We start from the raw sequence: 15,200 nt of genomic DNA on the forward strand, positions 1-15,200 counted from the left end.
AACACAGTCACCAGGGTTCTAGACCGGCAATTCTCTAACTGAGTGACATCTGTGGTAGAAGTGTTTGTAAGCTCTTTTTCCATTTTTATCCAATTTGGCCATTCTCTTCATGTCTGACGACTTTGGAGACAGAACTACAGTGCAACTTCGGAAAAGACCCTGAGTTGTCGTCCCAACAGGAGTTGGTGCTAGACTATATCCAGTAGCTGATGGTGGTGTTGAGCTGTAGCTCAGAAGAGCAAGGAATGGATCCGCTTGCTGTAGGATTTTCTTGACCCTCTGTGCAGCTCTTTCAGCCTCTCTATTCATTTGTGGGTATTGTGGGCTGCCAGCAATATGATCAAAACCATATTTCATTGGAATGACTTGAATTCTGCTACAGTGAGTCGTGGTCTCTTGTCCATCACTAGTTGTTCTGGAATACCAAAGTGAACAAAAACGCACTTCTGTTCCTCGATAAGACTGCAACATAATATGTCTTTTAAATATATTATTTCTATATACTTGGAAAAATAGTCCATTACAGCCAGGCAATGATGTCCTCTGAATTCAGATAAAGCTAGTCTTGTCCAAGTTCTGTGTGGTAGAGGTGCTGTTGTTAAAAGTTCTTTGTGTTGTGTTGGTCTGTTAGTTCTGCAATGTTCAGATGCACATACTTTATTCTTTATGTCCTTGCTGATGCTCAACCCCCACCAGAAGTGGCCTGGGTCGGGGGAGGGGAAGAGGACTTGCAGGGGCTGTAGCCATCCCAAAATTTGCCTTGGCCCCGCCATAGCAGCTGCCACACTCTAGCCACCCAGCTCCGAAGGCAGAGTAGAGAGAGTGGCAGTTGCTGGCTGGCTGGCTGCTGGCAGCAGTAGAGAATTAAGCCTGAGCAGGAGGCTGGGGTGCCCGAGAGCAGCCTGTGTCCTGTGTCCTGTGTCCCGGGCCACCGGGGTGCACCACTCAGGGCAGGTGGAGAGTCTGTGGCTCCACACAGAGGCCCTGACTGACCCACTCCAGCTCTGGCTCCTGGGCCCTGCTCCCTACAGTCACTGCTCCCAAAGGCTCTGCCGGCCCTGGAGCCAGGTCCCCTTGTCAGGTAGGGTGACCAGATGTCCCGATTTTATAGGGACAGTCCTGATTTTTGAGTCTTTTTCTTATATAGACTCCTATTATCCCCCATCCCCTGTCCTGATTTTTCACATTTGCTGTCTGGTCACCCTATTGCCAGGGCAGGTCTTATGGTCTGTGAGCAGGCAGCACCCCCCACTGCCTGGCTCCAGCTTCCAACCAGGCCATGGGGTGCAGTGTCATGGTAAGTGGGGGAGGGGGCATCCACCCCAATTTTCTGTCTGGCCCACCTCAGCCTCCAAAAACACACACACTGGGAAGAGGCTGGCTTTGCGTCTGGCCTGGTTATGGCATTTAGTTAATCCTTGATGTCCTTCATGGATGAGATTTAGTATTTCTCTTCTTATTTCATTTGGAATTACAATGCAATCATCTTTAATCATGAGTCCATTTGACTTGCTTAATTGTCCATGTACCACAAAGTAGTCTCTTGTCACTTTCTTTAGTGTCCTTTAGATAACTATGGCCCTAATGTTACTTAGAACTTCTTGAAATGTTGTATCTGCTGAAAGTTGCTTTTTGTAGCTGGTGTAATCTCTTTTCTGGAGGTGGTCTGCATGCATCCACATCCATTCACATATGCCTTTACGTCACCTTTGAGTTCATGGGTAGTTGAGTGCGATACTGGGCTCCATGACAGAGTGTCTGTTACTACCAGTTTTTTCCCCAGGAACATATTTAGCAATTGAGTTAAATTGCATTAGCCCTTTATCAATACAGGTTGGCACCTTGGCAATGGCATCTTGGCAATGTACTTGGAAAGCTAGCCCGAGATGCTGCCCGTGCTACCCTGGGCACACTGCTATTTTTAGCATGCAGATTTGAGCAGAGAGAGCATGGGTACATCTACGCAAGCTGGGAATCCACCCCCCCACCCCAGCTCCCAGAGTACATGTAACTTATGCAAGACTGATAAAACTGAATATCTTTTTTTATTAGTTATTGTGGGTTTGAACTTCTAAATGTCTCTCCCCGTTGGTTCATGTGTATCATTCAGAATAAGTGTCTGTTTGAATTTCCTAGCAGTCATCAACTAGGAATCAAAATGCAGCTTATTTTTTGCTCTAATTCCTGCTTTTGGCCTGTTATACCCCATTCCCTATAAACCACTTCACCGTGTAGTGTGATTTTAAAATGTAGATGTGCAAAAGTAGCGAAACATTTTCATTAAAATGAATGAATATTTTTCAGCCATTTATTTTGCATGAGCATGCACCTCTGATATTTGAATGCGAATTTGGCCTCTGTGTGGGCTGGGGTCTGCACTGGGTCGAGGGGAGAAGGGGTTGGCCACAGGGAGGTGTCAGTAGCCACTGGATGCGTGGGATGCAAAACATCTCCCCTTTTGGCACCATCAAGATTTTATCTGAGTATTTTCTGGGACTGTTATTTAAACCACCACCAACAACAACAAAAAAAGGATAAATATAGCCTGGGTTTGTATCATTTTTCCAGTAGCTGCCCCTCTCTCCTCCCAGGACTTCTGGGAGGTAGCCCTGGATAGTGTGGCTTAAATGCAGATGCACTGCAATAAGGATGGGTGTGTGTGGGAAAGGATGGCAAGGGGCCAGAGGTATTGCAGAGGCACTGTGCTTGTGTGTACTGTCTCCTGGCCTCCTGCGATTATCTGGGCATCAGCCAGGTTTGTGGGGAAAGCTTGACTTCATGCTAGAGCAAACTCTGCTCCCTGTTGTGATCATGTAGTGGGTATCCTCATGCAGATTGCCTCCCTCTCAGATTCATCCCATAGGATTTGCTGCAGGAAAGGACGGTCTGGACCAGTAACAGTAGGATGGTGCAATAAAATTCTGGCACAGTAAGTGACATGAACCATAAAACATGGGCCCATAAGGGAAGCAGCAGTCATGGAGAAGTATCCTGATAAATATTGCAAACATAGTGGAAACTCATGCTGGTTTCTAATAGCCAGTTTATTGCTGTGCTCTCTGACACTTGAAAAAATGAAAGTCTTAAAAATTCTCTCTAAAGCTGCAGAAAACCATTTAGTTATGGGTGCGAGGTTTGTATAAGTTTTGGTGTGCCCAGAACGGGTCCAAGCAGAGCTGTCCCGTCCAGAGGACAGACTAGGGCAACCACCTCATGCTTTGGGGGGCCCCGTGCTTCAGGGGGACGCGAGGTCCAGGGTGGCCTGGGAGGCTAGTGGGGGGCTTGGTGCCAGCAGCAGCGAGCGACCTGGCCCCAGCCCGCCCCTCTCTGCTTCACCCCATCAGCTCCCGGCGTCGCTCGGGGGAGGTGGCAGAAGCCTGAAAGAGGCGGGGTGGGAGCGGAGGCTTGCGGGAAGGGGTGGAGTGGGGGCAAGGTGGGGGCAGAGCAGGGGTGAGAAGAATCAGGGTGGGGACGGATCAGGGGCAGGAAGAGGTGAGGTGAATGGGTGGAAAGGTGGGGAACAGAGTGGGGCGGGCAGGCTGGGGCCAGGTCACTTGCTGCTGGTGGTGCCAGGGCCCCCGCTAACTCCCCAGGCCTCGCTGGACCCCGCGTTCCCCTGAAGCACAGGGCCTCCCAAAGCATGGGTCCCAGGGCAGTTGCTCCGGTTCGTCCTATGGACAGAACAGCTCTGAAAATATAAGCCCAAACATTGGTGGAGCCGGGCCCATGTTCCTGAATATTGGTGGAGCATGAGCACCACAGGCCCATATAACTTGCCGTCTATGCATTTAGTGTTAAATTGCTTCTCTAGTGACAATTAACACAAGCTTCTTACATCAAGTACACTTTAGAATGGTTGTATTTAATCAGTGCTCTTAATTTAATCTCAACTGTTAAATAAACACACCCACACACATTTTCATACACTGTACATGACAATAAGAAACCCTAAAGTAATTAGTGTTCAAAAAACATAGTTAAAACTAAGCTTAGATTATAAAATTCCAGGCTCTAAAGTTATCAGGGAAAATGGAATGATATGATTAAGACACCATGCATGCTTCTTTATTAGAGACAGGGGGCTTGATTGTCCATTTCACATACACCAATACAAAGTGTATATAAAATGCTACCTTTCTGCTCTGATAGCATTTTATACCTACTTGGCATAGTTGTAATTGACTGCATAAGGTGCAGGGCAATAGTCAATCAGGTCAAAATGTGTTATAAGGAGCTCCAACTTGCAGGTGAATACAGCCTGGTGTAACTGATTTTGAAATTAAACTATAACTGGCAAATCTGAATGCAGTGCAGTGTTATCTTTCTCTGTGCTTCCAGTCAGAAAAACTGTGGGAAGTCATATATGATTTCACAGCTGTTTTGTCATATGTGCAGAGTTTAATGGTTTTAGTCCAATCTGTGATCGCTGAAAATTAGACCTTAATTGTAAATGTTTGGAGGATCTGATTAATTACTTCAATTTAGTGATATGCTCAGCTCAGGTATCAGGAATGAATTTAATTAATGTGCATTTATATCTTATTGATGAAGAATTGTATTAAGCAGACCTAGCTCACAAGTGACACTGGAGAGTCTTATCAAAAGATCCATTAGCAATTGATCATTTCCCTAAAGGATTTTTTTCTGCATACATTAGAAGTAATTGATAAAAAAGTAAAGGTGAAATTTTAAGTAACTGAAGTGGGAGTTATTCAAATATGATTGTAAAAGTTCCATCAGCATGGAGCTAATTGTTAATCCTATAGAAGTCTTCACTAAAAATATTACAGTATCTAGAGCCCATTCTCAGATTGTACTCAGAAATGGGACACTGATAAGATACCCATCCCCTTAGCATCACTTTCTTAAAAGTAATGAAAAGTTACCTAATAGTTGGATATAAATAAGTATGATTTTATTGTATACTATTGAGTTGCTGATGTAGCAATGACCACATAGAACAAACTCCAAAAAGCATGTGACAATTTTAAATTCTTGAGTGAAGGGAGGAAAAACAGTAGATTCTGTTAGAATTTTGTTTGTTGTTGTAACGGGGTGTATCTGTCCCTTTGAGGCCCCCTGCTGGAGGCCCTGTGGCCCTACTACACCCCACCCCAGGAGAACAGCAGCAAAGGTGGGTCCTCCAGGCCTTCCTAGAGAGACCTCATAAGAAACAGCCAATCAGAGTCCTGCAGACTCAGTTAAAAGGAGCTGTAGGGGCTTAACAGGGCAGTTCCTGAGTGGAATTTGAGTGACAAGGAAGGGTGCTTTGCTCTTGGCCCTAAGAGATAACTAGAAGTTGAGTTCTGGCTGCATTTTGCTTTCTGCAAGGAGAGAGCAGACCTGGACATTGTAACCCTCAGGGACTGGGTGAAAAGGAAGAAGCCCAGGGAAAACAGTAACAGCTAATTGAAGGAGTTAAAGGAAGCAGCACATGGTTGCTATTTGTAGGGTTCCTAGGTTGTTACTTGGAGTAGTGGGTAGGCCTGGGTCCCCTAGCTGGCCACAGGGGAAGTGGCCTAAGCCCTGAGAAGGGGATAAGACTCTTTACTGAAAGCCCAAGAAAATGCCTGGAGTTTAAACAGGCCCAGAGATGGGGCTGAAGACCCCGAGGAGGCCAACCATTTGTTGAATTTTGTTACCCTGAAAGGGGACTGAATTTAAGAGGGGACTGGGCTGGAGAGCTGGGGCACCAACAGGTCAGGACTCTTTGTCTTTTGTGAGAAAGCCCTGGGGGCAGAACTCTATATCAGAGCAGGGATGGACTTAAAGCTAGCCCAGAAGGGTCTGAGACCTGAGCCCAGAGATGGGCTAAAGACACTAACAGGGCACAGTGATAGGCCATTTGGATCTTTATTACCCTGGAAGGGTTCATTCAGCCATTGTTGACTGCATGACTTAGCTGGAGGGCTGAGTCAAAGAAGACCCACCTGATGAAGTCAACAACCTACAGAGGATTCTAGGAGAAAAAGAAAATGACAGTACCACACCAGCCAAGAGGAGGCACTTAGTCACAAAAGGTGAGAGCAGTGTCACAGTTGTAATGGTAGTCTATTGTATGTTTAGATTATATCTGGTGTGTGTGACATACACATTAATATATGTAACTTTAAACCATAAATAAGTAACAAAATAGTTGTTTGATTAATGTGAATGGGGCCCAGAGTTTTGGAAATATAACTTTTATATACTATATATAGTAACTGAGGACACATACCGGTACGGTGTGGGGTGTAACCCTGGCCCCCAGAAGGGGCAGGGCCCTGGTGGAAGGGGTGCGGCTGGGGGTCAGCATCCCCCAGCCAGCCCTTTCAGGCCACCTGGCCCGCATTGCCTGGGGCTCCTGTGTTGATTTAAAGCAGGGTTTCTCAAACAGGGGTCGCCGCTTGTGTAGGGAAAGCCCCTGGTGGGCCAGGCCGGTGTGTTTACCTGCCCCAGCTGCAGGTCTGGCCGATTGCGGCTCCCACTGGCCGCGGATTGCTGCTCTGGGCCAATAGGAGCTGCTGGAAGCGGCCCGGGCTGAGGGACTTACTGGGTATGTGCCAGTGTGGGTTCTTTCCGGAACTCAGTACCGGCCCGTACCGGTCCATTTTTGTTACCAGGAAGACAATGGCAAAACTCCCATTGAGTTGAATTGTGCAGGTTCAGAAAGGTCAAATTGTACATCCTCTGCTCATGCTTGAACACTTACTCATGCAAGTGGTCCCACTGAAATCAATGGAATTACTTACATAAGTGTTCACCAGTGTGAACACTGCATGATCTGGGTGATCACATGTGTGTGTATAGCTGAACTGTTTGTCATTATACTAGCCTCAAATGGCTAGTTAATATTTACTCATGATGCAGTTACACATAAGCAGATAAAATCCTATAGACTATTATCACGTCTCTGCTAGCAATCCAAATAAATAGACAAGAGAGAGGCCCTAAAATCATACATTACAGTGAGTAGTTTAAATTGCCTGGTGCTGTTGTTGATCTTGGTTGGGCCCCTAGTCACACAGATATATTTAGAAATGTTCAGATAAAGTAGCAAAGAAAACATTAGAGAAGGATTATGCTGATGTTCTAATTCCACTATCTAGGGATGAAACCACATTTCTCATCTATTGTATAATAACACAAACAGCTCTTGCAAAAATAATACTAGTAAATAAAAGAACTTACCATACAATGTCTCCAGATGTAAATCAGGGATTTGGCATTAACAAATTCAGTAGGCAGCATCAAACTCAACATAAGGCCCAGTGGGTCTAGAATCCAGGCCTGCAGAGCCACCAGGCAACTAGTGTCTCTAGGCTGCCTCCCAATGGAGCTGTAGCAACTTGTGCTCCACTTCCTATGGGCTGCTCGGAAACAGACCATGGGAAGTTCCATCTCAAGGGTTTGACAGACAGCAGCTGAATGGCTCCTGATTGGCTCCCTACGCTACATAAACCCAAGGGGCAGTCCATAGAGTGTCCAGGCAACAGTGTGGATTTCCTGTAGCTGCCATGACTGTATCTGCTCCTTGCTCCTGAATTCCTCGGTTTGACCTCAGCTTGATTTGGACTTTGCCTCTGACCCTTGGTATTGATCCTGTCCAGGAACCTGACTATGAACTCCTCAGCTAATGCCAGCCTGAGGTTTGCACCTGCTCTGACCCTTGACCCCAATTGCCCTGGTTGTTATCCTGACACTCAATTAGTTTTAAAATAATGGCAATTCAGATGAAGTTCAATTTAAAAACACAAATTGTTTTCTTATACTCAGAAATTTTGTTTCTGATGATTAGTCTTCATTGTAGTATATCATATTCAACCATCTTCTGTCTTGCAGATAGCTGCCGAGCATACTATTTACTACTGATTTCAGTGTGCCTATTCATAGAATCATAGAATGGTATAGTAATCACTAGATTTGGTAGCCTTTGTCCAGGAATGACCTTAAAATGTACTTAAAGCATACTCAGTGCCAGTAGACAAAGCTCAGAGGGTACGGCTAAGACTAAATAAAGCTGGAAGTTTTGATTTCAAATAATCAATTAAAAATGTCACTCTCAGGGCTTAGGTAACTTTTATTACCTAAAAATTCAGCTGAGTATCCTTCCTCCGAGAATGAGGGTGCATTTTTTTTTTCAAGGTTCATTTATGGCATCTGAATGTTGTTTTGATTTGTTGTTGACCGTTTTTTAAAGGTGACATTATGGATAATGAGATCCCAGTGAAGAGCTAGCAACCGTAAGAGTAGATGACATTCCCTAAAATACGATCCAGTTGAGAGATAGCTACAATGTGTAACCAGAACACTTTACAAAGATAGGACACGCAGCCTTCCTATAAGAAGTGATCACCAGCAAACTAGCATGCCAAGAGAACAAGTAGTAACCTAGTTCTCAGCCTTTGTACAAGATGTGATATCTTACAAGAGACAACACTCAGAGAATAAACAAAGGGAATATTCTACAGTTAGGATACTAGTGTGAGCAACACTTTTGTAATATGCATTATAATAATACTTGAGACTAACAGTTATTCAATAAACATAGTATTGCTACACATGATAGGGACTATCAAAGGAATGTATGTCTATGTGTAAATGTTGTATGGTGAAGAAGCAAAATTGTATTAGCTGGGATGTGATAAATAGCATTATGTAATATTCTAATAGAAGGATATAAGTGTATATACATCTAAAGATGTTGCTGGCCATGGGATACCTTTGGGTGAAGATCTACCGTAACTTTTTTTTCTCTAGACTCTGCAGTTAAGATGTTAGGGACACTTTTTAAAATGACAGTGGGAATCAGTACCTCTGCTTGAATGGTACTGGAACTACCTGTACTGCAACTGCTACCTGTACTAGATAGAAATAATCACATGAGAGGACTGTTGACAAAACACTTACTCTAATTCATATCGGACAAAACTGTTGTAAAAAAAGTCTGATGCTATGGTGATAAGCCTCAAGTAAAAGACATCAATGATATCCACAAAGGATCTGGATAGTAATTCTGTGATGTCAAAGAAAAATATACCTAGCTCACATAATAGGCTATCAGATCTCTAGCCCTCAAAAGAGGGGAATTTTGCCCCTTTCACCTACACATGACCTCCATTCTGAGTGCTTCATCATCACTCAGCTCCTCATTTGGGTTTACACTGGTTGCTGGCCCTTTAAATCTGAGACAGCTCCTTGCAGTGTTAGGCTAGTAAAATGTGCCTTCTGATTACTACAGGGTTGCAGTTTGTTCACTTCTCCTAGCTAGTAAGTATCTAGCTCCTTTCTCTTTTCATAGCTGAGGTGGCACATCCTCACAGGTGTCAAGAGTCCATGTGATAAAGGGCTCACTGAAATCTTAGAATTTTACCTTATTGGAATGAGAACAAAAAGGAATATCATAGAATGCTGTTAGAACAGGAAATAATTAATATAAGCTCTTCCCTTGACTTAAGCCCATGGATGTTCACAGCAGAGGGTTGAATTGCTCTGACAATATGTGAATATGAAATAAAGTTAGAAAAAAGGTTAGAAATAATTATAGCCCTTTCACTGGAGATGAACCGTTAGACTTCCTGTCCAGAAAGCTATGGAATCGGGGAGGATAGATTAGCTAACATTAGTACAATGCATGCAGTTATTCCAAGAAAGTGTTTATCACATCAGATTTCATTAGGCCCAAGCCTGAAAAAACTGCAGGCATTTCCTATCTTTATATTTTCTTCAGTTTTGTCAAGAAAACAAAAGAAATGATACTGAGAGTCCACAAAGGGACTTAGGCGATGCAATACTGAGCAATACTTAGGCGATGCAATACTTTTAGACACCTAGGAAGTCAAAGGAACAACAATGCTACCCACAAAGCCTGAGTTAGGTGCCTAGGCTCCTATATAATGAAGGGGGAGAGATAGGTGCCTTAGAATGTGTTGGTTTTTGTTTTGTTTTGTTTTGTTTTGTTGTTTTAAAGCCAGCATATTGGGCAGGGAGCCACCTAAGATATCCAGTGGGAGATGCTGGTGAGACGGGTGTGTCATAAGTCCCAATCCTCTCATGGAGGTAGGCACTTAATTCCAGGCTGCAGGGTGGCACCTGTCTCTGCTTGCAATCCACAACCAGGAACCCTCGCCTGGAGTCAGGCAGCTTATGTACCTACGTTTTTGAGAATGAGTTAGGCACCTGCCTCACTCCACACACAATGGCTAGAGGAGAAGATGCCCACCTTATAACTTTTAGCCCAGAAGATCGGGAATTGCAGAGGAGTGCTTATCTTTCCCAGGTTTGTGGGTCGCCCTGGGGGCTTAGGTGGAAGATAGGTGTCTATAGCAGTGGTTCTCAAACCTGGGGGTCTGCAGACTATGCCTAAGATTTCCAAAGGGGTCTGCACCTCCATTTGAAATTTTGTAGGTGTCTGCAAATGAAAGGTTGAAAACCACTGGCCTAGAGTGATGCAGCCTATCTAGAGGATAGCTGGAGCATTGCACCTATTCAGAGGCAGGTTTCAGAGTAGCAGCCGTGTTAGTCTGTATCTGCAAAAAGAACAGGAGTACTTGTGGCACCTTAAAGACTAACACATTTATTTTAGCATGAGCTTTCGTGAGCTGCAGCTCACTTCTTCGGATGCATAGAATGGAACACACAGACAGGAGATATTTATACATACAGAGAACATGAAAAGGTTCTATGCATACTTCCACCTTTTCATGTTCTCTGTATGTATAAATATCTCCTGTCTGTGTGTTCCATTCTATACATCCGAAGAAGTGAGCTGCAGCTCACGAAAGCTCATGCTAAAATAAATTTGTTAGTCTTTAAGGTGCCACAAGTACTCCTGTTCTTTATTCAGAGGCAGACATTTAGGCACGTTGGGGAATTTTTACCCTGAAAATTTAGGCATTAAGTGAGTTTAGGCACTTGTGGGATTAGGTCAGCTGAGATGGAGTTTTGTGGAGCCTAAAACTAAGAATTTTTGTGGATCTGGGCCTAAACTCATTTTACATTTCCACAGTCGAGGTATTGCAGGTATTTACATAAGTATATTTATCTTAAATAAAACATGAGGTTTAATTAGCAAATTGGATACAAATTTTAATAGAGATGGATGACTTGCCTGATATTTCATAATACCAGAAGAAATGCAATAGTTTGTAGCATCATAAATTCTACCCAAAATAATACAGGATTTAGGTTTGCCAGATTGGTCAATGAATTCTCACTAGACAAACATTCCTGGGGACAGGTAACCTGAAATACACAAGCTGGTGTATGGTATACTTCTAAGTGTAAGGTGGACCAGGCTGAGAGATTATGAGTCCACTGTTGATGGAACTTGTTAAGGTTTCTCCAAGCAAATTCAGAGTGTCCTGTGATTGAGAGATCAAAATAGGAGGGGAAGTTCAAAACTTGTGTGTGTCTATCTCTCCAACAGAAATTGGTCCAGTAAAAGATATTACCTGATCCACCTCTAATATCCTAGAACTGACATGGCTACAACACAGCTTTCTGCTAAAGATCATTAAGCATCATGGCATACAGAAAAGCAGGAACACGAGTGAAGAGCCTAAGAGGATGAGAGGCCTTATGCCACCATTACGCTGCCCCATCTTGGGGCCACTTTAAAACCCTGGGTCAGATTAGAGCAGCCCCAGAGTTGCTCTAATGTGTGCCTGATTGCCTGTTGTCCCATGGGATTGTTGCAGCATCTGGGAATAGTGGCATTCAAGCCATGCCTCCATTCCCCAGGATTTCCCCTGTTGCAGCCCCTCTGCTGGGAAGGGCTACCTGTGGGGTGATGTTAGAGCCATATGGTAGCTCTGGGGGGAATTACCCATGTGCTCCACTGCTGAATGTGTGGCCTCTTTAGCTCAGTAGAGCCAGTCTAAAGGAGTTTAGTCGCAGATGCACAAAATCTTATCAAAACACTCTTCAGCAAGAGTATTGAATAATACTGAGGTCCAGGGAGTCTTGTTTTTCCTATTCTCTGGCACTCTAAGAACTAAGAGTTACTGTGCATTTAATCAGCATTGTGCAACAGTGCCCTCCTGTGCTAGAATGAAGGTGCCTTCGTGCCTTTCATCAGATCAGCATTTATTCACAATAAAGCTCTAGGGACAAAGAAGCAAAAATTTCTGTGGATTCTTTTTAATTGGGTCCCAGTGCTTACTTCTCTTGGAATGGCATGTCATCTGAATGAGACGAGAAAAAAGATGAGTTAGAAAGAATAAGTGATTAGATGGCAAAACTGCTTGGGACTGTCAATGAAAAATTGCCATTCATCTCTCACGCTCCTTGTCTGGCGACATCACCATACAATACTCTCTGTAACTCCCTTGTTGCGGCATTTTTGCCATGAAGAGGGTTCACTTATGAAGTCCATTCTATTAATTGTCAAGTGATTCCACTGATATCTTCTTCGTTTGGGGTTTTGCTGGAAATATTTCACTGCCATTCATGTTACTACAAACTTTCATTCATGTTTTATTCAATACTATGACACTACCTTTGTTTAAGTCATTCCTTATCAATTCAATATGGCATGATAGAATTTGTCCCTCAAGGGATATCATGCACAAGTTGTTCTCTCTCATTGCAGTGGACAGCTGCTTTTCTTTCTATTTTCTGCCCTGTTAAGGTGCCATTTCTGTCAGTCACAGAGATACTTTTTTTTTTTTGGTCACTTTAGATTATCAGTTTGTAAGATCAGCTCATGGAGCAGACTCATGTTGGGAAATTTAGCACTAAATGACATAAAGCTAAATTACAAAATCTGAACACTGCAGCTTGCTACCCTACAAGAAAACTAAAATTAAATAAACTTTTATTATTCTGAACTATAGGATCGAGTGTGTCCAGATTTGTGAATTGAGAAGCAACTTGCTGATAAAACTATCGGAACATTGGTGTTCTGATAAATATCTCTTCTGTGTATGGATTGAGGAGAAGTTCAATGAGATCTCAATATAAAGAATCCCTCCTCCCCCCAACCCCCAAAAATGTTTTGCTGGAGTTTTATTTACAGAATTTTTGAGGGACACTCAACACCTACAACTGAGGGCCAGATTGTTTGAGAGAGCTCAGGGCACCAAAAGAAGTGGCCAGATTTTCAGAAAATCTCACTGCACAGAGTGCCTTTTGAAAACCTCATCCCAATTGTGAGTGCTGAGCACTTGAAAATCTGGCCCTGAGTCTGAGCAAATTAAATGCACAAAACTATTCTGAAAAAAACATTAGAGAGAAAATGTTCTCTGGACAGAATTAAGAAAAAAATCATCTATTATATCTCTATAGTTTCAAAGGAGAGTAGAACTGTATATAAATAATAGCATCTGCAGTTACACTAGCACAGATAAAAAATTCTTAGGGCTATCATGCTTCTGAAGCCTCTGGTATTTGCAGATCTCAGACAGTATGCTAGACTGAAGAGATCATTATCTGTCCTGGCATGAATATTCTTATAATTCCTTTCTTTAAAAAAAAATGTCATGCAAGAATTTGTAATTTATCCAAGTTACTTGAAAAAACAGAACAGTTCCCTGCTAAGCACAGAGTACCCAGAGACTTGCTAACTCATATCAAAATGAAGAGAAATAGCATGTTAGAGCTTTGCAAAACATTCGTGACAAATTAGCCTTTTTGGAAACTAGGGTTTCATGCAAAATTGTTCACGTCAGCAGATTTAGTCTGTCAACTTTTTTTTTTCCTGACAAGTGGATGTTAGTGATAATTTCTTGGTACACTTTCAGATTTCTTACTGGATGTATTGAGGTTTCTCACATGATATTCAGCAGGATCTCTGATTGACTGAGCCTATCCCATGTCCTTAGTAGTGTGAGCTGGAACCATGATGACCTGTTTTTTTGTTTGTTTGTTTTGTTGTTTTTTTAAGGTCTTCGAGGGAAGGAGAGGAAACACCTGCAGAAAAACATAATGGAAAGAGCAGACCTGTTATCCACCAAAGACACTAATTGAATTTAGCAGAATGCAGGTCCTCCTACCGAGAACAGAAAACCAGTGGGAGAATGGGTGCTTTCAGGGGAATAGGCTACCACAATGCTTGGAAGAGGATTATGTGGGGATGGAGGGCTGTAGGAGCTGCTGAGGGCCCCTTTAGGCCCAACCTTTAGATTCTTATATAAACCAGATACCAAATCTCTAGGGATAATCACATTAGTAGTTTATTTTTTTTTCTGATACTGAGGCTAGTTTACTGTGTGCCTTTCAATGTGGTTTTGCAGTGATGGTGTGTTGAGGTTGATCTACCACTTGCCTTTATACGTCATTTTGCGGTGCAGAGGCTAGCTTGCTGTATGCTTTCATATGCAGAGATGTAGTTCTGAGGCTGGCTTACTGTCCACTTTTAAGCTTTACCTAAGGGGAAGATGGTTTCTTTCTGATATGTACCTTTGCAATGGGAATACACATGTTTAATTGACTGCTATTGTAGTCTTGTAGCAGGACAAGAAGCATGTTGACAGTGAAAAGGAAATTGTTAGATTGAGAATCACAACTGAGCATCTCAGCTGCCTGTCTCCACCAGTAACTACAACCACAGCATCCTCATGCCTACTCCCCTTCGCTCCCCCTTCACCTCCCTCCCTTCTTTATGTCCTCCAGCACAAAAAAAGGGAGGGATTCACGGCATGGGAATATGGGGAAGAGATTTTCTATATTGATTCCCAACTGCTGCTCTTTCAGCTTTTGTCAGCCATGTTTGGTTGCCTTTGAGTGACAAACTATACAATTTTGTAAAGCATTGCACTGCAGCTGTGGAGTGACTAGAGGGAGGTCTGGGGATCAAGAGAGATGATCCTTTGGGGAGTGCTCTGTCCTCTTTGAGTGTGTCCTGGTTGAAATTCATCTAGTGCAAGAGAGCAACCTACTAAAATCAAAGTGGATTGGATGGTCCCCTTTCCTTACATGAGTGGAGGTAACTCTGGCTGCAGTAAGTGTGTGTGTGTGTGCTGTCTCCTTGACACATCTCCCCAAAGCCCCTAGAAACCTTCCTGTGTGTGTTCTGAGGAGATATTCTTCTGGAAGGTTTTGTGGTTGAGCCCAGGGTTGGGAGGGGATGCTCCGCTCAGCATGGAGATTTCCATGTCCGACTCCATCTGGGAGTCAATCAGGCTGCATGGAGCCTGCTAATTTCAGCCCAGTTTCTGGTAGAACTGTGCTACCAAGCCAACCAGCAAGCTATCCAGAGGGGCAGCTGTTCAAGCAGGATA

General features: G+C 43.4%; 1 long non-coding RNA gene across 1 annotated transcript in view; it reads left to right on the forward strand.

Moving 5' to 3' along the window:
- Positions 1 to 5,251: 5,251 nt before the first annotated feature.
- The window catches only part of LOC120398294, a 177,364-nt gene continuing 167,415 nt past the window's right edge, over positions 5,252 to 15,200 (forward strand). Inside the window, exon 1 of the long non-coding RNA XR_005594300.1 lies at positions 5,252 to 6,020. This is a non-coding gene — a long non-coding RNA (uncharacterized LOC120398294). The remainder of the gene's footprint in view (positions 6,021 to 15,200) is intronic.

Source organism: Mauremys reevesii, linkage group 2 (genome assembly GCF_016161935.1).
Source record: "Mauremys reevesii isolate NIE-2019 linkage group 2, ASM1616193v1, whole genome shotgun sequence".
NCBI lineage: Eukaryota > Metazoa > Chordata > Testudines > Geoemydidae > Mauremys > Mauremys reevesii.